The 27,130-nt window shown below is 38.3% G+C and overlaps 2 protein-coding genes across 2 annotated transcripts in view; one reads left to right on the top strand and one right to left on the bottom strand.

Annotated features, from left to right (window-relative positions):
* The window catches only part of B3GALNT1 (beta-1,3-N-acetylgalactosaminyltransferase 1 (Globoside blood group)), a 646,348-nt gene that overhangs the window by 217,734 nt on the left and 401,484 nt on the right, over positions 1-27,130 (top strand). The window contains exon 12 of the mRNA XM_082394182.1: positions 1-1,694. This exon is cut by the window's left edge and continues 16,711 nt beyond it. The gene's annotated coding sequence lies outside the window, so the exon portion shown is untranslated. The remainder of the gene's footprint in view (positions 1,695-27,130) is intronic.
* PPM1L (protein phosphatase, Mg2+/Mn2+ dependent 1L) overlaps positions 1-27,130 on the bottom strand; it is a gene marked incomplete at its 5' end in the record, with an annotated part of 311,535 nt that overhangs the window by 166,084 nt on the left and 118,321 nt on the right. The gene's annotated exons all lie outside the window — the stretch shown is intronic.

Below are 27,130 nucleotides of genomic sequence, written 5' to 3' on the forward strand. Positions count from 1 at the left end.
TTTCCTGTACCTGTGTTCCTTACCCTGAATTTTCTAAGATATTATCGGGGAAATACCTAAGATGGTTTTGGAGTATGAAACAAGAAGATTAAAATACTCTACTCCTAAGAGATACCACCTAGGAACTATGCTTCCACCATTCCTAACAACTGTGTTTCTGCTATATATTCATAGCAATGGTTTCAAATACCAGGGCTGTGGAATTACTGCAAAAGGTTCTGAAAATCCATGCACACCACCAAGCATTGTCATTAGACTTAACAAATTAAAACAAACATACACACTCTGAGAAATATTTAATTTTTCAAATGGATAGATATGTTTGGAATTGGTTAAATCCAAACTCATTTTATGTATTTCTGTTTTAAAGATTCAGAATTGAGCTATACACTTACCTCCCATCCTTCTAAGAAATCCTATGAAAATAAGACAAATAATAATTGTAAGCATAAATATAGCATTGAAAAATCAATTCTGAGGAAATTTTTGGAAGATATGAGTAAATGAGATCAAACTTATCCAAAACAAGCACAGAAGAGTTTCCTCACACCCTATGAAATAAGATGACCACTTTTCCCCAAAAGATTCTTAAAAATTGGTCTGATCAAAGTTCTAAGAAAAAAAAAGGACATAAAATTTTACACCAGTCATGATAAAAATCACTTTTCAATGATGCACAGACATCCGCAATATGTATTAAGGAACTACAACTCATGAGACACGGTCCAAGCACTGGAAATAAGGTGACCTATGAGCAGAGACCAGAAGGAAGTGAAATCTGGGGGAAAGCACTCAGGTGGAAAGAAGAGCAAGTGCAAAGGCCTGAGAATAAATATTGATATATGCTTGCTGTGAAAGAAGAACAAGGAGATCAATGTGGCTAGAGAAGATTGCGTGAGGAGGAGACTTTTAGGGGAAGATGAGTTTAGAGTAGGGTAGGTACAGATCTTGTAGTCCATTACAAGGATGTGGACTCTTAGTGGAAATGGATGCTGACTGGCTGCTGTGGAGAATGGGCTGTAGAGGGCCAAAGGCGGAAGAAGAGAAACAGCTAGGAGGCTACGCAAAAATAGCAATAGATGGTAGTGGCTTAGACTAGGCGGTGTAATCAAAGAGATGTCTAACTATAGATATATTTTGGAAGGTAGAGCCTACAAAACTTTCCAATGAATTTGATAACCTCAAGGTTTTTGGTGTTTTTTTAACATCTTTATTGGAGATAATTGCTTTACAATGGTGTGTTAGTTTCTGCTTTATAACAGAGTGAATCAGCTATACATATACATATATCCCCATATCTACTCCCTCTTGCATCTCCCTCCCATCCTCCCTATCCCACCCCTCTAGGTGGTCACAAAGCACCGAGCTGATCTCCCTGTGCTATGCGGCTGCTTCCCACTAGCTATCTATTTTACATTTGGTAGTGTGTATATGTCCATGCCACTCTCTCACTTTGTCCCAGCTTACCCTTCCCTCTCCCCATGTCCTCAAGTCCATTCTCTACGTCTGCGTCTTTATTCCTGTCCTGCCCCTAGGTTCTTCAGAACCATTTTTTTTGTGTTTTAGATTCCATATATATGTGTTAGCACACGGTATTTGTTTTTCTCTTTCTCACTTACTTCACTCTGTATGACAGTCTCTAGGTCCATCCACCTCACTACAAATAACTCAATTTCGTTTCTTTTTATGGCTCAGTAATATTCCATTGTATATATGTGCCACATCTTGTTTATCCATTCATCTGTCGATGGACACTTAGGTTGCTTCCATGTCCTGGCTATTGTAAATAGAGCTGCAATGAACATTGTGGTACATGACTCTTTTTGAATTATGGTTTCTCAGTAGTGGGATTGCTGGGTCGTATGGTAGTTCTATTTTTAGTTTTCTAAGGAACCTCCATACTGTTCTCCATAGTGGCTGTACCAATTTACATTCCCACCAACAGTGCAAGAGGGTTCCCTTTTCTCCACACCCTCTCCAGCATTTACTGTTTGTAGATTTTTTGACAATGGCCATTCTGACTGGTGTGAGGTGATACCTCATTGCAGTTTTGATTTGCATCTCTAATGATTAGTGATGTTGAGCATCCTTTCATGTGTTTTTTGGCAATCTGTATATCTTCTTTGGAGAAATGTCTATTTAGGTCTTCTGCCCATTTTTGGATAGGGTTGTTTGGTTTTTTGATACTGAGCTGCATGAGCTGCTTATAAATCTTGGAGATTAATCCTTTGTCCGTTGCTTCATTTGCAAATATTTTCTCCCATTCTGAGGGTTGTCTTTTCGTTTTGTTTATGGTTTCCTTTGCTGTGCAAAAGCTTTTAAGTTTAATTAGGTCCCATTTGTTTATTTTTGTTTTTATTTCCATTTCTCTAGGAGGTGAGTCAAAAAGGATCTTGCTGTGATTTATGTCATAGAGTGTTCTGCCTATGTTTTCCTCTAAGAGTTTTATAGTGTCTGGCCTTATACCATGTTCTTGGACTGGAAGAATCAACATTGTGAAAATGACTATACTACCCAAAGCAATCTACAGATTCAATGCAATCCCTATCAAACTACCAATGGCATTTGTCACAGAACTAGAACAAAAAATTTCACAATTTGTATGGAAACACAAAAGACCCCGAATAGCCAAAGCTATCTTGAGAAAGAAAAACGGAGCTGGAGGAATCAGGCTCCCGGACTTCAGACTATACTAAAAGCTACATTAATCAAGAGAGTATGGTACTGGCACAAAAACAGAAATATAGATCAATGGAACAGGATAGAAAGCCCAGAGACAAACCCACGCACATACGGTCACCTTATCTTTGATAAAGAAGGCAAGAATATACCATGGAGAAAAGACAGCATCTTCAATAAGTGGTGCTTGGGAAAACTGGACAGCTACATGTAAAAGAATGAAATTAGAACACTCCCTAACACCATACACAAAAATAAACTCAAAATGGATTAAAGACCTAAATGTAAATAAAACCTCAGGTTTTATTTTGCCTGATGAACTGGATAACTCGAATGTTTTTTGGCTCGAGCACTGGAATGTTAGATTTGCCACTTAATAAAATGAGTAATACCTAGGAAAGTTCAGGTTTTCAGTCTGGGGGCATGTTATGTTTGAGATATCAAGTATACAATGGGAGAAGGGCATTCACAGGAGAGGCTGAGCTAAAGAGGTAAACTTTGGGTTTATATGGATGGCACTGAAAGCCATGAACCTGGATGAGATCACCTATGGAATGAGAGTAAACAGAAAAACGAGAGTTGAGGAGTGAGCCCTGGGACATCTCAGTATAAAGAGACTGGGGAGATGAAGATAAACTAGCAAAGAAGTAATATCCAGTAAGCTCAAAGGAGAATCAAAAGAAAGGGGCATGCATCTTAGAAGCCAAATGAGACAAGAGAAAGCGATCATTTGTCAGTTGCTACAGAGAGCTTAAGTAAGCTGCACAAAAAGAATTAATTGCAAGGTATAGCGATAGCAAAGTCACTGGTGATACCAATGATACTGTCTACTCGTTTATCCCTTCTGGAAAAATTACTTGAGGGAATGCTTCAGCCAAATGACAAATTAATCCAAATTTAAAACTCAAGAGGCCTTCCTTGGTGGCACAGTGGTTAAGAATCTGCCTGCCAATGCTGGGGACATGGGTTTGAGCCCTGGTCCGGGAAGATCCCACATGCCGCGGAGCAACTAAGCCCGTGCGCCACAACTACTGATTCTGCGCTCTAGAGCCTGTGAGCCTCAACTACTGAGCCCGCATGCCACAACTACTGAAGCCCTTGCGCTTAGAGCCCGTGCTCCGCAACAAGAGAAGCCATCGCAATGAGAAGCCCGCGCACCGCAATGAAGAGTAGCCCCCGCTCGCCGCATCTAGAGAAAGCCCATGCACAGCAACGAAGACCCAACACAGCCAGAAATTAATTAATTAATTAATTAATTTTTAAAAATAAAATAAAATAAAACTCAAGAAATGGATGTTATAACAGGTATGAAATAGTTGTGAGCAATGAATCCAATAAAGCTCAAAGTTAAATATATGTAATTATTATACTGTAGCTGTAAATGTTTATATAATTTAAAATAAGAAAATATTTTTAAATAAGAAAAAACATAAAGATATATAGGTTAAATACACCTGTATGTGTAGTGATGTGGAAATAAAATTTTAGATTATTTCTATAAAATATTTGAAGTTTTGCAGGAAGGGGGCAAGAAGAAAGGATAAATTAAAGCATGCTAAATATATGTTCATTTAGAGGTTACAGATTTTTTTTATTTTGATATTTATAAAGTATATATGTATTGATTAAAAGCCCACCACTAGCAGAAAAGTAAAAGAATATATAATTTTCAAGCATTTTAAAAAAAATTAATAAAGTCAAAGAGAAAAGGAAGCTAAAATAAAGCACACCAAAAAAGTATCAGAAAACACAAATAAAATGGCAGGCATTAGACCTATCATATCAGTGATCAAAACAAATGTTAATTGGTTAAATTTTTTAAAAGACCATCTGACTGAGTAGAGAGATGTTAATATAAAAGACAACCCTAAAACCAAATAACACAAAAGGGTGGCCACAATGTATCTGGTATACAAACAGATTAACTATGACAATATTCATAATACTGTAAATTTAAAGCAAAAAAAAATTAAGTGGAGCAAAGATAGATATTTTACTTTGATAACAGGTATAATCCAAGAAGATATAATAATCACAAACTTTTATATACCAAAATACAGAGCATCAGATTATATTAAGTAAAAACTGAGAAATATGAGAAGAATCTCATGAATCCAAAATACCAGTGGGAGATTCTTGTCTCAGAATTTGTTAGCTCCTCAAAGAAAAAATATGTGAGGATCAGAGTAATCCAATTAATAAACCTGATTAATAAACAAGTTTGTACTTTTGACTCTTTAGAAAATTCATCTACATTTGAATATTCTTTTCAAATATCCATGGAATATTTCCAAAAGTTGATAATTTAATAAGCCACATAGAAAACTTTAATAAATTCCTAAACTAAGAATGATTCAATGATGTTCTCTGACCCAAAGACAATACAAATCAAAACTGCTAAACAGATAACAAAAATTCTAACCAATTAGAGATTTTGACACTAGAAAATAAGTCATGAGCCACTGAGAAAGATTTAATTCAAACTATTTGAAATTAATAATAAAAACATTATACTCTCAAATCTAAGGAAAGCAGCCAAAGCTATACTCAAGGGGAAGCTAATTCCTTGGTCTGAAATGTGTCTCCTTTCATTCTTTGTAGTTTGAAATCCAATTCATTAAATGCCTCCAGCTTATCAGCAAAACAGTTCTAGACTTTCTATTTGACGTTAATTTTCCTAACTCTGTACTTCTCAAGCACCTTTTAAAAAATCACTGAATTTCACATTTACATCATTCTGCTTGGCATTACAGACACTTGAGTTCATGTCCACCTCAACCCACTGGACTTCCTGCTACTACAGTATAGGGACCATGCTCTTATCATACTTCTTTTTTTTTTTTTTTTTTTCCACACACACACACACACACACTGTATTTTATTTTTACAAGAGATAAATCGACTGACACCAAGCATTGTACATGGATGACCACAACAAAAGCAACAATGATTGCAATTACCAAACATGAAACACACTCATACTATGTCATAATATTGACATTCAGTCCAGTAATCCTCCACTGTAACAGCTCCTTTACTTTGCAGTGAAAATTGATTTGTATATTCTTTGCCTCTGAGTCCTTGTGGAATTTTTTTTTTTTTTTTTTTTAATTCAGACAGAAAGTCACAAAAATTATACTCATCCTCATCAGTTCACTCAGTCCCATGTAATTAATTTTTTTTTTCATCTTGATCTTTTGTTAGCACTTTTATGAGTTCATCAGTTTTTCATTAGAGTTCTGAAAATGCTTATTCATTCAGTTCAGCAGTACAGTCGGTTACCAGAAACCTGTACTTGTCAGAGTCTTTTCCATGTATTTCTTGAAGATGAAACCCTTTTATAGGAACATATTTGCAAAATCATCAGAGTACACCCAGAACTGTCTGTAATTGACAAAAGACTTAAAAATGACCACGGTTAAAGATTTGATGACAGTTCATAATAATGCAGTTGACAAGAAAATTAGTTATTTCTGAGATATACATTTTAAAGTAATAACTAGGATTATTACTTATAACATTATACCAGAACATATAAGATTTTTAGAAATTTCATGTAATGTCTGAAACATTTATATTAACATATTTCCATACATATTTCCATACAAGTACAAATATAAGATTTTTAGAAATTTCATGTAATGTCTGAAACATTTATATTAACATATTTCCATACATATTTCCATACAAATACAAATATGATTTTTAGAAATTTCATGTAATGTCTGAAACATTTATATTAACATATTTCCATACATATTTCCATACAAATACAAATATAAGATTTTTAGAAATTTCATGTAATGTCTGAAACATTTATATTAACATGTTTCCATACAAATAACCCAATGAAAGTTTAGTATTAGTTGTTTTGTTTGTTTTTTTATACTGCAGGTTCTTATTAGGCATCAGTTTTATACACATCAGTGTATACATGTCAATCCCAATCGCCCAATTCAGCCCACCACCATCCCCACCCCACCGCAGTTTTCCCCCCTTGGTGTCCATATGTCCATTCTCTACATCTGTGTCTCAACTTCTGCCCTGCAAACTGGCTCATCTGTACCATTTTTCTAGGTTCCGCATACATGCATTAATATACGATATTTGTTTTTCTCTTTCTGACTTACTTCACTCTGTATGACAGTCTCTAGATCCATCCACGTCTCAACAAATGACTCAATTTCGTTCCTTTTTATGGCTGAGTAATATTCCATTGTATATATGTACCACATCTTCTTTATCCATTCGTCTGTTGATGGGCATTTAGGTTGCTTCCATGACCTGGCTATTGTAAATAGTGCTGCAATGAACATTCGGGTGCATGTGTCTTTTTGAATTACGGTTTTCTCTGGGTATATGCCCAGTAGTGGGATTGCTGGGTCATATGGTAATTCTATTTTTAGTTTTTTAAGGAACCTCCATATTGTTCTCCATAGTGGCTGTATCAATTTACATTCCCACCAACAGTGCAAGAGGGTTCCCTTTTCACCACACCCTCTCCAGCATTTGTTGTTTGTAGATTTTCTGATGATGCCCATTCTAACAGGAGTGAGGTGATACCTCATTGTAGTTTTGATTTGCATTTCTCTAATAATTAGTGATGTTGAGCATCTTTTCATGTGCTTCGTGGCCATCTGTATGTCTTCTTTGGAGAAATGTCTATTTAGGTCTTCTGCCCATTTTTGGATTGGGGTGTTTGTTTCTTTGATATTGAGCTGAATGAGCTGTTTATATATTTTGGAGATTAATCCTTTGTCCGTTGATTCATTTGCAAATATTTTCTCCCATTCTGAGGGTTGTCTTTTCGTCTTGTTTATGGTTTCCTTTGCTGTGCAAAAGCTTTGAAGTTTCATTAGGTCCCACTTGTTTATTTTTGTTTTTATTTCCATTACTCTAGGAGGTGGATCAAAAAAGATCTTGCTGTGATTTATGTCAAAGAGTGTTCTTCCTATGTTTTCCTCTAAGAGTTTTATAGTGTCCAGTCTTATATTTAGGTCTCTAATCCATTTTGAGTTTATTTTTGTGTATGGTGTTAGGGAGTATTCTAATTTCATTCTTTTACATGTAGCTGTCCAGTTTTCCCAGCACCACTTATTGAAGAGACTGTCTTTTCTCCATTGTATATCTTTGCCTCCTTTGTCATAGATTAGTTGACCATAGGTGCGTGGGTTAATGTCTGGGCTTTCTATCTTGTTCCATTGATCTATGTTTCTGTTTTTGTGCCAGTACCATATTGTCTTGATTACTGTAGCTTTGTAGTATAGTCTGAAGTCAGGGAGTCTGATTCCTCCAGCTCCATTTTTTTGCCTCAAGACTGCTTTGCCTATTCGGGGTCTTTTGTGTCTCCATACAAATTTTAAGATGATTTGTTCTAGCTCCGTAAAAAATGCCATTGGTAATTTGATAGGGATTGCATTGAATCTGTAGATTGCTTTGGGGAGTATACTCATTTTCACAATGTTGATTCTTCCAATCCAAGAACATGGTATATCTCTCCATCTGTTGGTATCATCTTTAATTTCTTTCATCAGTGTCTTATAGTTTTCTGCATACAGGTCTTTTGTCTCCCTAGGTAGGTTTATTCCTAGGTATTTTATTCTTTTTGTTGCAATGGTAAATGGGAGTGTTTCCATAATTTCTCTTTCAGATTTTTCATCATTAGTGTATAGGAATGCAAGAGATTTCTGTGCATTAATTTTGTATCCTGCAACTTTACCATATTCATTAATTAGCTCTAGCAGTTTTCTGGTGGCAGTTTTAGGATTCTCTATGTATAGTATCATGTCATCCGCAAACAGTGACAGTTTTACTTCTTCTTTTCCAATTTGTATTCCTTTTATTTCTTTTTCTTTTCTGATTGCCGTGGCTAGGACTTCCAAAACTATGTTGAATAATAGTGGTGAGAGTGGACATCCTTGTCTCGTTCCTGATCTTAGAGGAAATGCTTTCAGTTTTTCACCATTGAGAATGATGTTTGCTGTGGGTTTGTCATATATGGCCTTTATTAGGTTGAGGTAGGTTCCCTCTATGCCCACTTTCTGGAGAGTTTTTGTCAGAAATGGGTGTTGAATTTTGTCAAAAGCTTTTTCTGCATCTATTGAGATGATCATATGGTTTTTATTCTTCAATTTGTTAATATGGTGTATCACATTGATTGATTTGCGTATATTGAAGAATCCTTGCATCCCTGGGATAAATCCCACTTGATCGTGGTGTATGATCCTTTTAATGTGTTGTTGGATTCTGTTTGCTAGTATTTTGTTGGGGATTTTTGCATCTATATTCATCAGTGATATTGGTCTGTAATTTTCTTTTTTTGTAGTGTCTTTGTCTGGTTTTGGTATCAGGGTGATGGTGGCCTCATAGAATGAGTTTGGGAGTGTTCCTTCCTCTGCAATTTTTTGGAAGAGTTTGAGAAGGATGGGTGTTAGCTCTTCTCTAAATGTTTGATAGAATTCACCTGGGAAGCCATCTGGTCCTGGACTTTTGTTTGTTGGAAGATTTTTAATCACAGTTTCAATTTCATTACTTGTGATTGGTCTGTTCATATTTTCTATTTCTTCCTGGTTCAGTCTTGGAAGGTTATACCTTTCTAAGAATTTGTCCATTTCTTCCAGGTAGTCCATTTTATTGGCATAAAGTTGCTTGTAGTAGTCTCTTAGGATGCTTTGTATTTCTGCAGTGTCTGTTGTAACTTCTCCTTTTTCATTTCTGATTTTATTGATTTGAGTCCTCTCCCTCTTTTTCTTGATGAGTCTGGCTAATGGCTTATCAATTTTGTTGATCTTCTCAAAGAACCAACTTTTAGTTTTATTGATCTTTGCTATTGTTTTCTTTGTTTCTATTTCATTTATTTCTGCTCTGATCTTTATGATTTCTTTCCTTCTGCTAACTTTGGGTTTTGTTTGTTCTTCTTTCTCTAGTTTCTTTAAGTGTAAGGTTAGATTGTTTACTTGAGCTTTTTCTTGTTTCTTTAGGTAGGCTTGTATAGCTATAAACTTCCCTCTTAGAACTGCTTTTGCTGCATCCCATAGGTTTTGGGTCGTCGTGTTTTCATTGTCATTTGTCTCTAGGTATTTTTTGATTTCCTCTTTGATTTCTTCAGTGATCTCTTGGTTATTTAGTAACGTATTGTTTAGCCTCCATGTGTTTGTCCTTTTTACGTTTTTTTCCCTGTAATTCATTTCTAATCTCATAGCGTTGTGGTCAGAAAAGATGCTTGATATGATTTCAATTTTCTTAAATTTACTGAGGCTTGATTTGTGACCCAAGATGTGATCTATCTTGGAGAATGTTCCGTGCGCACTTGAGAAGAACGTGTAATCTGCTGTTTTTGGATGGAATGTCCGATATAAATCAATTAAATCTATCTGGTCTATTGTGTCATTTAAAGCTTCTGTTTCCTTATTTATTTTCATTTTGGATGATCTGTCCATTGGTGTAAGTGAGGTGTTAAAGTCCCCCACTATTATTGTGTTACTGTCGATTTCCTCTTTTATAGCTGTTAGCAGTTGCCTTATGTATTGAGGTGCTCCTATGTTGGGTGCATATATATTCATAATTGTTATATCTTCTTCTTGGATTGATCCCTGGATCATTATGTAGTGTCCTTCCTTGTCTCTTGTAACATTCTTTATTTTAAAGTCTATTTTATCTGATATGAGTATAGCTACTCCAGCTTTCTTTTGATTTCCATTTGCATGGAATATCTTTTTCCATCCCCTCACTTTCAGTCTGTATGTGTCCCTAGGTCTAAAGTGGGTCTCTTGTAGACAGCATATATATGGGTCTTGTTTTTGTATCCATTCAGCCAGTCTATGTCTTTTGGTTGGGGCATTTAATCCATTCACGTTTAAGGTAATAATCGATATGTATGTTCCTATGACCATTTTCTTAATTGTTTTGGGATTGTTTTTGTAGGTCCTTTTCTTCTCTTGTGTTTCCCACTTAGAGAAGTTCTTTTAGCATTTGTTGTAGAGCTGGTTTGGTGGTGCTGAATTCTCTTAGCTTTTGCTTGTCTGTAAAGCTTTTGATTTCTCCATCAAATCTAAATGAGATCCTTGCCGGGTAGAGTAATCTTGGTTGTAGGTTCTTCCCTTTCATCACTTTAAGTATATCATGCCACTCCCTTCTGGCTTGCAGAGTTTCTGCTGAGAAATCAGCTGTTAACCTTATGGGAGTTCCCTTGTATGTTATTTGTCGTTTTTCCCTTGCTGCTTTCAATAATTTTTCTTTGTCTTTAATTTTTGCCACTTTGATTACTATGTGTCTCGGCGTGTTTCTCCTTGGGTTTATCCTGTATGGGACTCTCTGCGCTTCCTGGACTTGGGTGGCTATTTCCTTTCCCATGTTAGGGAAGTTTTCGACTATAATCTCTTCAAATATTTTCTCTGGTCCTTTCTCTCTCTCTTCTCCTTCTGGGACCCCTATAATGCGAATGTTGTTGCGTTTAATGTTGTCCCAGAGGTCTCTTAGGCTGTCTTCATTTCTTTTCATTCTTTTTTCTTTAGTCTGTTCCGCAGCAGTGAATTCCACCATTCTGTCTTCCAGGTCACTTATCCGTTCTTCTGCCTCAGTTATTCTGCTATTGATTCCTTCTAGTGTAGTTTTCATTTCAGTTATTGTATTGGTCATCTCTGTTTGTTTGTTCTTTAATTCTTCTAGGTCTTTGTTAATCATTTCTTGCATCTTCTCAATCTTTGCCTCCATTCTTATTCCAAGGTCCTGGATCATCTTCACTATCATTATTCTGAATTCTTTTTCTGGAAGGTTGCCTATCTCCACTTCATTTAGTTGTTTTTCTGGGGTTTTTTCTTGTTCCTTCATCTGGTACATAGCCCTCTGCCTTTTCATCTTCTCTATCTTTCTGTAACTGTGGTTTTTGGTCCACAGGCTGCAGGATTATAGTTTTTCTTGTTTCTGTTGCCTGCCCTCTGGTGGTTGAGGCTATCTAAGAGGCTTGATGGGAGGCTCTGGTGGTGGGTAGAGCTGACTGTTGCTGTGGCGGTCAGAGCTCAGTAAAACCTTAATCCACTTGACTGTTGATGGGTGGGGCTGGGTTCCCTCCCTGTTGCTGTGGCGGTCAGAGCTCAGTAAAACCTTAATCCACTTGACTGTTGATGGGTGGGGCTGGGTTCCCTCCCTGTTGGCTGTTTTGCCTGAGGCAACCCAACACTGGAGCCTACCCGTGCTCTTTGGTGGGGTTAATGGCAGACTCTGGGAGGGCTCACGCCAAGGAGAACTTCCCAGAACCTCTGCTGCCAGTGTCCTTATCCCCACGGTGAAACAGAGCCACCACTCGCCTCTGCAGGAGACCCCCCAACACCAGCAGGTAGGTCTGGTTCAGTCTCCCCCAGGCTCACTGCTCCTTCCCCTGGGTCCTGATGCACACATTACTTTGTGTGTGCCCTCCAAGAGTGGGGTCTCTGTTTCCCCCAGTCCCGTCAAAGTCCTGCAATCCAATTCCCACTAGGCTTCAAAGTCTGATTCTCTAGGAATTCCTCCTCCCGTTGCCTGACCCCCAGGTTGGGAAGCCTGACGTGGGGCTCAGAACCTTTACTCCAGTGGGTGGACTTCTGTGGTATAAGTGTTCGCCAGTCTGTGAGTCACCCACCCAGCAGTTATGGGGTTTGATTTTACTCTGATTGCGCCCCTCCTACCGTCTCACTGTGGCTTCTCCTCTGTCCTTGGAGGTGGGGTATCCTCCTTGGTGAAGTCCAGGGTCTTCCTGTCAAAGATTGTCCAGCAGCCAGTTGTGATTCTGGTGCTCTCGCAAGAGGGAGTGACAGCACGTCCTTCTACTCCGCCATCTTGGTTAATCTCCCCCTCTTATCATACTTCTACCAACTCAGGGCACAGCACAGTTGGAGTCACTGTCTCTAATGGTAAGAGCATAGGTTTGGAAGGTCAGGTAGACCTAGGTTAGAATCCTAGCCCTGCTGTTTTCTAGCTGTATGACTTGGGCAACATGCTTAACCCTCTAGGCCTCCTTTCTCATTAGTAAGTGGAACTAGTATCATCTATTTAGCAGGTTTACAGAATAAAACACCAAGCACAATATCTGAAACATAGCCAGTGCTAGATAAAGGGAAGCTATGGGGAACACTGAGAAGTTAGATGAATAAAGGAAAAACCTAAGGGATAGATAAATAGTGGAAAACCATGGCTACTGGAGCCAAACACACCTATCAAATCTGGTTCGGCCAGTTACTTAACATCTCTGAGTCTCCTTCCGCACATCTCTAATTCTGTACAGTTGTTGTAAAGATTAGAAACTGGAAATACAAGACACTTAGTAGGGAGTCTGGCATATATTAAGTGCACATAAATAGTAGCTCTTGTCATCACTCCCATATTGCCTCAATTATAGGTCTTCATCAATGTCTGATGAATTGAATTAGAACTGTACTGTCAGAATCTCACTTGGGTTAGCCTGGTCCCCTGATAACCCAACAAGGACGAGAAATGAGAGCAAGCTATCAATTTAGTGAGGCAAGTCCTCAAAACTCTGCCCCAGTATGTGACTGTGGTTCAACAGGGGTCAGAGTAACTGAGGCCTCAGGATTAAAAAACAATCTCAGATGAGGTTGTCTTGCTGAATAATTTGTTAGGAATCCTTTTCATGAAGCTAGATCATTAAAATTGGCACCAGAGCAATCTATGAGAGAGCCCTAGGCAGGTCTCACTCCTCATTAATATAAATTAAATTCCTCAGGAGACACTGAGTCTTCCCACCTGACAAACAGTGTTGACATTTTGTTGGATTTCCCTCTGACCTTTCTGGACTTAAGAAATATCTCCAAATATTAGCTATGAATAAGCTATTATTTTGGTTTTTACTTCACCACTATCCCTGAGAGTAAAGCAATTTTGTCTACACTTTGTTTTTTAGAATGACCCTTCATTTAATGTGTCACCTTCCTATTATGCTTACACTTGAGGTCCTGCATGCCAAGAGAGGAGCAAGCGTGAAGGGAATGACAATTCTGAGGCATTTTCTTTATTGGAGATCTTTTTTCCTCCATTAAGTAAAGACAGGTGATTTTTTTTCTTCCTTAAAAGTCAAAGCTAAAAAATCTTTCACTTGGTTTCCCAAATCCTAGAAATATTAAAGGTATTAAAATATCACTGTTACTCCGTTTTGTTGGTACTAATGGATTTCATTAAATTACACAGTTGTAAAATGTTAAGGGGGAGAAAGGTTCTTGCTAAGTGAGTGATTGGGTGGAGGTGGGATGCTGAGAATATTGTTATTAAAATATGCAAAGATGAATGTTCACCAGGGATAGTGCAGACTGGAACTTTTAGCTCTGCCATTTCCCTGTACCCAGCTGTCAGTCTATCTAATTATCACAGTGCCACTCTAGCAGATGAATTTTGATGAATTATAGAATCTTAGAGTCAGAGGGATCTTTGAGATCACCTAATATAACCCACATATTCCAAATCAGGAAAATGAAGTCTGGAGAGGAGAAGTCATTTGCTCAAAGCTTTAGCTGTCAGAGCATTAGCCAGCATTGAGCTCTCTTGGTCTCTTTGCTCTATTCCACGTTCCTTTACATTAGGATGAAGGTAAAGACTACCTCCACTCCAGAGGTGCATGGTGGGGTCATTGCAGAAGACTAAGAAAAGCAAAAAGGGACTATCTAGTCAGAGACTTCAGAGGCATCATCTGATAATGAATCTCTACAAAAGTCAATAAAAATAGAAACGTCAGCCATTCACTGTGACTAGACTAGTAATCATCACAGGTATAAGAGGTGTTAACAGTCAAAGAAAGGGTGCGTATAAAGCTACACTCATTGTGAGCACCCAACGGTTAAAACACAAAAAATAAAGCACTATTTCTGCTTGGTCATGGAGCCATCTGATTATCTAAAATTTCGAAATGACCTTCTAATAAGGGTGGACAAGACCATAATGAAGTGATTCCCATTAATGTCGACTTGAGTTATGATTCTGTCAAAATTTCCTTCAGAACTCCAGACAAAGCTATCAGAAACACAAGGCTCTCAGCCAATAAATATCTTTTGTTTTTGACCATAATATTGTAAAGAATGATTTTTGTCACTTTAAAACACTCTGGTAGTGGAAAATGAAATGTGAAGCGTCATTGCTCACAACGGCTCCTATACTTACTTTTTTTTTTTTTTAATTTTATTTATTTATTTGTTTATTTGTGGCTGTGTTGGGTCTTCGTTTCTGTGCGAAGGCTTTCTCTAGTTGTGGCAAGTGGGGGCCACTCTTCATCGCGGTGCGCGGGCCTCTCACTATAGCGGCCTCTCTTGTTGTGGAGCACAGGCTCCAGACGCGCAGGCTCAGTAGTTGTGGCTCACGGGCCCAGTTGCTCCGCGGCATGTGGGATCTTCCCAGACCAGGGCTCGAGCCCGTGTCCCCTGCATTGGCAGGCAGATTCTCAACCACTGCGCCACCAGGGAAGCCCTATACTTACTTTTTAAAGGGGGTAGGAAGGTTACCATCTTGAACATGTCATCAATCTTCAAGATAACACATTTTTATCCTAAGAATTGATTTCCTATGAGTAAATGGAAGTAAACTTCCTTTTAAAAAATAAATATAATTTTTGAGGAATTATTTGCCCAAGATTCAAATATGTCTTTGAAAACTTAAATATGATCACTAGCGAAAAAAGAAAACCATGAAGGAAAAATAAGATTAAAAATTTAAGCTTTTAATTTAAAAAGTACAGCTGAATTGATTTATAAAATAAACTATAATCCTCTAAAATACCACTTTTTTTTTTTTCAACCTCTGAACTTCCAGTTAATATACTGAAAGGCACTGGAAGTTAAAGGTATTTTTCCCCACACTATTGCTTAACTCTAGGTAAATAATTCAAAGTAACATTATACAGAAGGAATTCAGAAACAATGCTAAAAAATGCATTTTCCCCCAAGATCAATCTAACAAATATGACTGAGCAACTTTCTCCTAGATGTTTCATGAAATCAGTCCGTGAAGGAATTTTCAGTCTAGTTCTGGACTAAATTAAAAAAAAAATAATAATAATAATAACTATGATACTCAACCTAATGTGGGAGGGGAGAGGTGAATCAGAGAAGCTTAAAGAAACAGCAGCATTGGAGAGGGGACTTCAGGGGAGGGCAAGATGTTGACAGATAACAGAGGGCAGCAAAGAGCAGAATGAAGCAATGTCTTGGTCCTAACATAGCAATTAAAAAACTTTGGTTGGGGGCTTCCCTGGTGGCGCAGTGGTTGAGAATCTGCCTGTCAATGCAGGGGGCACGGGTTCGAGCCCTGGTCTGGGAAGATCCCACATGCCACGGAACAACTGGGCCCGTGAGCCACGATTACTGAGCCTGCGCATCTGGAGCCTGTGCTCCGCAACGAGAGAGGCCGCGATAGTGAGAGGCCTGCGCACCGCGATGAAGAGTGACCCCCGCTTGCCGCAACTAGAGAAAGCCCTCGCACAGAAACGAAGACCCAACACAGCCATAAATAAATAAATAAATAAATTAAAAAAAAAAAAAACTTTGGTTGGGGGGTAGGGGTGTCGTACTAACAATATTAGACCACTTTACACTGTCAATTTATATAAAGCATTTTCTCCCCCTCTTCTTCTTCCTTAACAGATATTGGGGGGTTGGGTGACACTCTTGATGTCCCTACTACGACAACATACCCAAAGGATGAAGAGCCCCAAACAAAACAAGGCACTCTTTTATAAATTTCTCAGAAAAGCTATGAGTGTCCCATTCTAAGATACAGAATGGATAACTATTATTCCCATTGGTCTTTCACAAAACAGATTCAGAAGGCACAGTGAGGACCCAAATGAAAACCAGAGGTGAAGAGTAGCACTGCAGGAACTCGGACAGGTCTTCAGAAATGACGAATAAAGAGCTTTTCCCACCAGGCTCACCAAAGTGAGGACAAAGTTCAGAGTGAGGCTGTACACAGTAAGGTCCCAAGATACATCTAACCCCTGTTCTTAAGCAATAATGTGAATGTAACATCAGATAGAAGCTATGAAAATTGCCTTTTCTTCCCCAAGGCACAGTATAATAAAAGTCATAGGAGAAAAAAATAGAAGACATGTAGTTTAGCAAAAAGAATTTAAAAAGAAAATAATAAGTTAACAAGGTTTTATGAAGTGAATTACAATACCATACTAATCTAGACTTTCAAAATCATTAGATCCACACTTCTAAATTGATCATGATGCTTGATTATGGGAAAAGCAAATCTCCTGAAGGCAGATTTGTTATTCGTTGAGTATACTTTTTATGCAAAAAAAAAAAAAGAAGAAAGAAAGAAAAGGAAAAAGAAAGGTATACTAACAAAATGGGCAAAGCCAACATGCTTTGTGGTTGTTCGCCTTGTTGCTAAATAAGATTCCACATCTACTGGACTGAAGAATGAATAATAAGCCAGGGATCTGGGGATTAGATGGTTCCTATCTCAGCTCCACCACTAACTAACTGGCTTTGTAATCTTGGGCAAGGTACCTCACCTCTCTAGGTCTTTGTTTCTGATCTGAAAAATGAAGTGATTCAACTGGATAATATTTATGGGTCTTTCTTCTCTAATTGAGTCTATTAATTACTAAGCGTTTGGACATATGTCAAGGAATTCAAAAGACTACATGAGCCATTTTCCCTTAACAGAATGTTATAAAACTTGTACACGCGAAAACCTAAAATGCACACAGAACAGGTAAGTCAAGCTCCATGAAACCAATATAACACCCAATACTTACACAGAACTTTGCTGTTTCAAAGTACATTTTCATGTATCTCCCACACCTTGAAGACACACTCATATTATAAGTACTTGGAACAGAAACAGAAAGCAATCTAACTCTTTCTTGCAATGCTGGAGATATTAAAATGGCAATAGAGTTTCAGCGTAATGTTTGTACAGGTGCTAGAAGTATTTGCTACAATGATTATCCAAGGCCTATAATAATTTTACTTTGGCAAAATTTACAAAACAAATTACATAACTCAGCTAAAATGTCCTCCAAGTATGGTATATTGTCTTAAACAACAATGAAGGTTATAGATGACTTAGAAACTCATAGGGTCAAGCCTTTACTTTGGGATCACTGACCAATCTATTGGGGCATGGAGGGCAGGGTATAATCTTGGTCTATTGGTTTGATTTAGGAAGCTCTGTAAATAAAAACAATTTCATTCACTTTCACCTTCATATTTTGACATCTGGAGACCAGTTTGTGGAATCAGGAAAATGACAGATGAGACTGAACAGGAAATGCTATTTGGTTCATGTCCCAGGGATCTTATTTAACAAAAATGTTGAGTGAGCTATTTCAATAGCTCAGCTAGAGGGAAGGCATTCACTACATGCTATTTATAATGCTTTTAGAAACATCCCAGGAAGTATACATTTTGGGAACTTATACACATTCCTTTAGGCATTTCCCTATGTTGGTTCCCTGCCTTCTACATAGAGAAAAGTTTTATCCATAACAAAAAGGAGAGATGTTATAATTTCCAACAAAAAGTATCAATATATGCATTTTGATGATGATAAGAAAGCAAGTTCAGTATATTTCGAGGTACTCAGTCAGGAAGTGAAGATATCTCACTTCTGAGAATTACTGAAGACAGCCTTCTTTGGTGTGCTCTGTGATACTATATTTAACATGCATTGATTATATATATACATAATGTATATGTATACATTTTTATAGTTTTACACATTATATATGTATAAATTATATGTATATTATACAGTTTTACCTGAAAACTATTAAGAAAAATTACCATGGGGATCTTTTTCAAAATACCACACACTTAGATTTAAAAAAGAAATACAGTTATACAGCCAAAAGAATAGTGATTTCTACTGAAATGACTGATACCTATTATCCTATTATCAATAAATTCTAGGAATCTAATGATTAATTGTAATCTCCCCTGCTTCCAGAAATGATGACATGTGGTAAAAACTTGAATTCTATCTTCTTTCTGATCTTTTTAAAAAGTGCTAAGAACTTGGGGCTTCCCTGGTGGCGCAGTTGTTGAGAATTCACCTGCCAATACAGGGGACACAGGTTCGATCCCTGGTCTGGGAAGATCCCACATGCTGAGGAGCAACTAAGCTCGTGCGCCACAACTACTGAGCCTGTGATCTAGAGCCCATGAGCCACAACTACTGAGCCCGCATGCTGCTACTAGTGAAGCCTGCGTGCCTAGAGCCCGTGCTCCACAACGAGAGAAGCCACCACAATGAGAAATCCGCACACTGCAACGAAGAGTAGCCCCCGCTTGCCGCAACTAGAGAAAGCTCACGTGCAGCAACGAAGACCCAACACAGCCAAAAATAAATAAATAAATAAATAAATAAATAAAACCTATTAAAAAAAAAAAAGTGCTAAGAACTTAAGAAACAAAAGAAACATTCAAAGAGAAGTAATATTAGTTGTTGAGCAGATCCTTGATAATTCTAAGCCAAATTATAAATTCGTTTTACTGACATTCATTTCAGAATATCAGACCTCAGTCTGCAGCAGAAAGTTTTCTACACTTTGCATTTTTGGTTTGAAGATACATTAATGTGAGTTTAAAATATTCATAGGGAAGTTAATTAGGCTTAGAAATAAACTTGTAAATTCTAAAATATATTTCCTTCACATGATAATAGTCCAGGCATGTTACAGTCTATTCCAATGATCTGCTGCTATTCTAGAGGTGGTCAATAACCTACTTGGCCTTTGCTTCCATGTTTATATTTATATTTTTCTTCACAACTTTTTTTTGGTGGGTGGGTGGGCAGGACATGCGGCTTGTGGGATCTTAGTTCCCCGACCAGGGATTGAACCCAGGCCCTGGCAGTGAAAGTGCCGAATCCTAACCACTGGACCACCAGGGAATTCCCCACATCTTTTTATAAAAAATTTATTTATTTATTTATTTATTTATTTATTTATGGCTGTGTTGGGTCTTCGTTGCTGCACGCAGGCTTTCTCTAGTTGCAGCAAGCGGGGGCTACTCTTCGTTGCGGTGCACGGGCTTCTCATTGTGGTGGCTTCTCTTGTTGTGGAGCATGGGCTCTAGGCACACGGGGTTCAGTAGTTGTGGCGCTTGGGCTCAGTAGCTGTGGCGCACGGGCTTAGATGCTCTGCGGCATGTGGGATCTTCCCGGACCAGGGCTCAAACCCGTGTCCCCTGCATTGGCAGGTGGATTCTTAACCACTGCGCCACCAGGGAAGTCCCTCCACAACTTTTTACTAAGGTTTTTCTTATAAAAGTTTAGCAATTAGGGATGAGGAGAGTGAGCCTTAACTGTTCATGCAACTGACAGAATGATTTATGATACCTTAGGTCTGGTCAGAGAAGGGGTGGAGACAGGCAGTGGGAGGCTGGAGGCGTGGACGGGAGATAGCAGGACTGCCAGAGCCCACATGCTCCTAACCTTCTGAGTGCCTGTCTCACCCCTGCCCTGCCAAAAGTCTGATGTGCTGGAAGGGGATACAGGTAAGGGAAAGGATAAGTAGAGCATCTGCTTTTGACAAAGCTCCACAGGTAATAAGAATACTGACCCTGATGACTGGAAGAGAACATCTTGGGGAGATGTTAATATAAACTCGGGGAACAAAGGGTTCTGAGGCCCTATAAGCTCAGGGAATGCTACACATCAAATCTCCCTCCACGGGACTCTGCATATTGGCGCAGTAAACTTTCCAAGGTTAAGAGTAAAGAAATCTGTTTTACCTTATTTAGTGGTGTTAAAACTGTATTCATCTATTAAGCTTTCCCTCAACCCTAATTTGGGAAGATAATTTAGAAACTCTGAAATATTTATGAAAATGGCCCAATTCCATTGTATGGGGGCTCTGTGCCAGATTCTATTATGTGTATGGGCACTTTAGTAGAGTGACCACATTTTTAAGAACATCCAGCAAAAACTAAATTTCATTCAAGTACAAGGTTATTTACTTGGTAATGGTGCCACAGTGATTACTAAACGCATTAGTCTACTCAAAAGCCATCGACAGCATTGCTAAAACTATCTGTGCCACTGGGTCCCTTACAACACACAGGCCACAAAGCAAAATGGCTGCTTAATTGCTACTCTGGAGAACTAAGGCCACTTGCTATTCCTTAAATGTCTTTTCTTTCCCATCTCCATACCTTTGCTCTTGCTTTTTGCTCTGCTTGGAATATGCTCCCCACTATTAGGTCTCCAAATGCCAGTCTTACTAACTCATGTAGACCTGCCTGTCTAAATGCTAGCTCCTCCATGAAGCCTTTCCAGATTGTCCACAACTGGCTGGCTTCTGCCTCCTTTAAAATATAACCCCAACCACTGTGTATATCTCTTAAAGCAATAATCATAGTCTTGTTACATGACCATAGTTCTTCTAATCTCATCCTCGAATTAGATGGTAAATTCTTCAGAGATAGGAACTACATCTTTCCCTTATATAGGTAAAGAAAAATGCAGCCATTTGTCTAAGGTCACATAACTAGTACATGGCAGTGTTGGGATTCACACCAGATCTGTCTAATCCTAAAATCCAGGCTCTTTCTCCTATCCTCCGTCGCCTTACCACCTCTTAGACAGCAAGGCAGTGGTTCCTATGGCAACAAAAAGAACATAAGTCTCCTCCTATTGGACACAGGCAGCATAAAAGTTCTACCTTTCTGCCCTAATTCATTGCCTGGCTTCTGACTCAATGTTTTAACTCTACCTTCTGCTTTTAAACCTTTATTTCTCCAAGCATATTCTGGAAAATAACAGTAATGAGAGGTATAATTTTTTTTTTTTTTTAAAATAGCTTTATGGGAAACTGTAGGCTAAACAAAGTTAGACACGTTGGTTGCTTACTGCAGGACTCTGCAGATCATTTAATATGCTACTATGCAGCAATATACACAGTTTTTGTATATATATTTTATATTTTTAGAAGGTACAGGATATTAACACATATTTTGTTTTGTATCAATGAACAAAACTATCCTTCATAAATTTCATCTAATTCAATATAGCTGTTACTTATTTTAACAGCATCATTTTCACAATATAATACATACATACAATACATAGCAAGAAATTCATTTCAAAACCATTTAATAACATATTTTAATAAGAAATCTCACAACCAAATACTGCAGGATTTAATGTTACTAGTATTTAAAACTAGCAACAATCTACTTTGTGCCAGCAAGTGAGTGATTAAGTGCTACCCACACAATGTATGACATTTAATGAGGGAGTCACATGGATATAGAATATGTTTCACTCAATGATTAATATAGGCTCACAGTATTTAGTTTGTACTTGAACATTTCATCTTTTCTTCCCCATCGCTGAACCCAGCCGAGGACATGGGACAAATGTGATGACTAAAATCAGGAAGTTTTGATGAATGTAACAGATGAGAAAAAGACTGACTCTTCAAGGAGCAAATGAGACTTTCCCCCCGTTATCATTTTTAGACTAGATGCATCTATTTAAAATAAACTAAAATAACATTGGTAACCTCTGAGGAGGGCAACTGGGTGACCTGGGGACAGCAAGAGAGGGAAACTTTTTATTTATACACTTTTACATCTGTATGGATAGAACTGTATCCCCCAAAAAGAGAGACGTTCAAGTATTAATATCCCCGATATCTGTGAAAGTGAGGTCACAGTGGATTCAGGTGGGCCCTAATCCAATGACTAATGTCTTTATAAGAAGAGAGAAAATTGGATACAGACACAGAGGGGTGCACAGGGAGAACCCCATGTGATGACAAAGGCAGAGACTGAGGTGATACAGTTTTAAGCCAAAGAACACCAAAGATATCACCTAACCAGTAGAAGCTAGAAGGGGCAAGGAAGAATTCTTTCCTAGAGCTTTCAGAGAGACCAGGCCCTGCCAACACCTTGATTTCAGACTGGTAGCCTCCATAACTGTGAGAGAATAAATTTCTGTTGTTTAAAGCCACCCACAGTTGTGGTACTCTGTATGGCAACCTTAAGAAACTAATACAATACCTTTTAAATTTTACACAAAGTGACAATACCATGTATTCAAAAATAAGTCAAATTAAGATAAAGTAAGCTCAAGGGAATGAAAACACAAGCCACAGACTGCCAGAATAGCAAAAGATATACCTGATACAGGACTTAACTAAAATATACAAAGAACTCTTAAAACTGAACAATAAGAAAACAGACAATCCTACTAAAAACGGGCTAAAGACCTTAATAGATACTTCACCAAAGAAGATATAGAGATGGCAAATAAGTATATAAAAACATGCCCCACATCATACGTCCTCAGGGAAATGCAAATAGGGAGGGTGGGAGGGAGGCTCAAGAGGGAGGGGATATGGGGATATATGCATGCATATGGCTGATTTACTTTGTTGTACAACAGAAACTAACACAGTATTGTGAAGCAATTATACCCCAATAAAGATCTATTAAAAAACAAAAAAAACTTGGAAACAGAGAAAACAACAACAACAACGAGATACCACTATACACCTATTAGAATGGCCATAATCTGGGACACTGACACCACCAGATAAATGTTGGTGAGGATGTGAAGCAACAGGAACTCTTTCATTGCTGGTGGGAATGCAAAATCATACAGTCACTTTGGAAGACAGGCAATTTCTTACAAAACTAAATGTACTCTTACCACACAATTCAACAATCGTGCTACTTTGTATTTACCCAAAGGAGTTGAAAATTATGTCCAGACAAAAATCTGCACGTGGATATCTATAGTTGCTTTATTCATAATCACCAACACGTGGAAGCAACCAGGATGTCCTTCAGTAGGTAAATAAATAAATAAACTGTGGTACACCCAGACAGTGGAATATTATTCAGCACTAAAAAGAGATGAGCTATCAAGCCATGAAAAGCCACGGAGGAACCTTAAATGTATATTATTAAGTGAAAGAAGCCATTCTGGAAAAGTTATATACTGTATGATTCCAACCACATGACATTCTGGAAAAGGTAAAACTATGAAGACAGCAAAAAGATCAGTGGTTGTCAGGGATTAGGGTGGAGGGAGGGATGAATGGGCAGAGCTCAGAGGGGTTTTAGGGCAGTGAAACTGCTTTGTATGATACTACTATGGTGGATGCATGTCGTTATACATTTGTTCAAACCCACAGAATATACAACATTGAGGAGTAAACCCTAATGCAAACTATGGGCTCTGAGTGATGATGTGTCAGGGTGGGTTCATTAGTTGTAACAAATGTACCATTCTAGCGGGGGGGTGTTGATAATGGGGGAGGCCATGCAATGTGCAGAAGCAGGGAGTATATGGAAAATCTCTGTACTTTCCACTCAATTCTGCTGTAAATGTAAAACTGCTCTAAAAAATAAAGTCTAATAAAAAATTGTTTTAATTATTAAGAAGCCAAAAGTTCTACCCTTTGTGATATTATAGTTTAGTAACCATCTTGAACCCATGACTAACATATGCATACTTTTCCTCAAAGCTTTTGATGTTCCGTTGTTTGTTCATTCATTCACTCAAACGTCAACTAAGTGCTTACTTTAGGCCAGATGTGGTAACCTGGGAAAGGTTCTAGAGAATTCAGAAATCAGATACTTCCTGTCCTTTTAGGATGATGTCTACTCTTAAAAATAATCATAGAGGAAATATATCAACTAGTAGTAAAAGCATTATTCATGTATCTTGGGGAATTAAGATTAAGATCAAATTTTCAAGTGCTATTCAACCATGTATATGAGACGGATTCTATTTCTCTTTCCCTCTGTTCAAAGATTAATGATATCAAATATATATTATTTACTTGACTGGTTCAAGAAGCATCTTGGGAGATAAGACAAAAATTACAAGAGAGTGAGGTCATTGGATATGTACCCTGGCATGGAAACTCTATCAAGAACTCTGAAAAAGGAAGAATAAATATTAAAAACAAAACAAAACAAAAAACCACTCAAGAGAGTAGTTGAAAATGGAAGCAGACTCTGAAATCACTAAAACTCTAGTGTTAAGAGAATGAAAACTGGAGATGAATGAGTCATATGACGTTGGAGGATTCTACTACCTTAAGAAAGAAGGGGAGGAACGTCTTAAAATTATTCTGAAAAGATACAGGTCAAGAACAGAATTATGTACAAATCAGGCTCAACTGTCCTCCCCTACTCTCTGTTCCTATGCTCTTGCCAAATTAAGAAAAAATTGGTAACTCAGTTTCCAGAAATTGACAGTATAATTCAGTCGTTTCCTCATCATGAAAAAAACATTGGAAGAAAACATTTAAAAGAAATGGTGCCCTTTCTTGGAACCAGGTCCTCAACCTTCTTAGAAGTAAAAATACAGCAAAAGTAATGGACATCATGTAACATGCATCTTCACATCCAGAAGATTACTGCCCTGTAGTGAAAACCTTTGCAAAAAAATAGTACATTCCTCCTTAGTGCCTGATTAGTTGTACACATTGGTATGCTTCAAGATAGAATAACATTACCTTAGAGAGAGAGTGGTATTTTTTAAATGCTGCTGAAAAAGTAGGAAAAAAATAACAAGCTGCTCTCTATATTAAGAATCACATGCAAGTAGGCATTTGAAAAATTACCATAAAGGAAAACAAAGAACTACTGTCCTATGAAATGCACACCAAGTTTCACTATATCCCCAAATCCTAATATCACTATATTTGGGGAGTTGAATGTGCATCACTGGAAGAGAATGGAGGAAAGGGATAAAGCTGCAGAATCTGGGTTGGAGGTGAGTAGGACTGTTGGCCTGCACCCCGCAGGCCTACAAGGCCTATGCTTGCCCAGCTTCAAAACTGAAGAAAGAGCCCGGAGTCAGCAACAGAGACATCAATGGTTTAACGGATGGGGGAGCTTACACATCTGAAGCAAGGTCCTGGAGCAACACCCCACCATGTGAGGCTAATGGCGGGCAGGACATGGTAGCAGTCTTCGCTCCCACTCCCAGGGGTAAGGAGAAATTACCAGTTATAGGGGAACTGACGTCAGGTGGGCTCATTGGTTACCAGGGAAACCAGTAGAGGGGCACGCCCCTCACCGCCTCTTTGATAAGAATGATCACTAGCTGGGACCTGGGGCAAGTCCATAGCAAAGTCAGTCTTGTGCGTAGGGTATCCATGAAGCAGACACTGGTCGTGCAGGGGACGTAGAGAGCCAGAGAACAGCCATCTTGAGTGGCCTGACCCTACAAGGACTAGTGGTAACGTGTTCCTACTCAAAATGCCCAGAATCAACTTCATTAGATCAACCTTAAGTTATTGGCAGATTAAGAGCTGGTTTTAGGGCTTCCCTGGTGGCGCAGTGGTTCAGAGTCTGCCTGCCAATGCAGGGGACATGGGTTCGAGCCCTGGTCCAGGAAGATCCCACATGCCGCGGAGCAACTAAGCCCGTGCGCCACAACTGCTGAACCTGTGCTCTAGAGCCCGTGAGCCACAGCTACTGAAGCCCGTGCGCCTAGAGCCCTGCTCTGCAACAGGAGAGGCCACTGCAATGAGAGGCCTGCACACCGCAACGAAGAGTAGCCCCCGCTCACCACAACTAGAGAAAGCCCATGAGCAGCAATGAAGACCCAATGTAGCCCAAAATAAATAAATAAAATAAATTTTTTTAAAAAAGTTATAAAAAAAAAAAAGAGCTGGTTTTAGCAGAGGACAGAGATACTGTAGGAAAACTTTTTATTCTGCTTGTAGTGGTATTTGATAGAAACTTCAGATGCATTTTAAGTAAGGCATCAAATGCATTTAAGTAAAGATTCCTTGCTTTAAAAAAAAAAAAAGAAGAAGAAGAAAGAAACTGCAGAATGCTGTTTCCCAAGTAATACAAAGTAGTAGGAATACCTATTTGGGAATAGAATCCTTTGAATTGCTACTAACTTAACAGCAATGAAACCTCCCACCACTTCGCTGCAGTAAAACATTACGGCAAACCCCCTTCTAGAGGATGGGAAACTGTTATTGCATGTCTTCTCCAGGAATGTATATACACAATCAGCAAGTGTTCTTCTCAAAAGCACCAAATAAGCCCTTGCAAGGAAGCTTGTTGTTTGAACTCTTCACCCTACGTAACTTCTGAATTTTTCTCCTCTCCATTTTCCTAATTTTAACTTAATTGGGTATGAATCCCAAAACACGGTGTTTCCTATTTGCATTTGGCTGCAGAAAAAAATTCTTAATGTACTTTAGGGAATGTAGGTGTGAATGCTGGAAGTAAGAGAATGGTAAAAGAGAAAATAATAATGGCTAAACAAAACCAAGAATACTGTTTCTCTCCTTCTACTGTTGCCAAGAAGACGGTATAAATTTCCTCTCCTTGTGGAGAAGTATCTAATTATAGGAAAAAGCAGGCTCTCTGCTCATGATATCAAAAGTGGATATTTTAGAGTGCTACAAGCTGTCCTCTTAAAATGGGGCCAGAAAAAAGAAGCGTGGGTACTGCAGCACTTGGGGCAGGAAGCGCCA

Source organism: Balaenoptera borealis, assembly GCF_965194805.1.
Source record: "Balaenoptera borealis genome assembly, chromosome: 5".
Classification (NCBI taxonomy): Eukaryota; Metazoa; Chordata; class Mammalia; order Artiodactyla; family Balaenopteridae; genus Balaenoptera; species Balaenoptera borealis.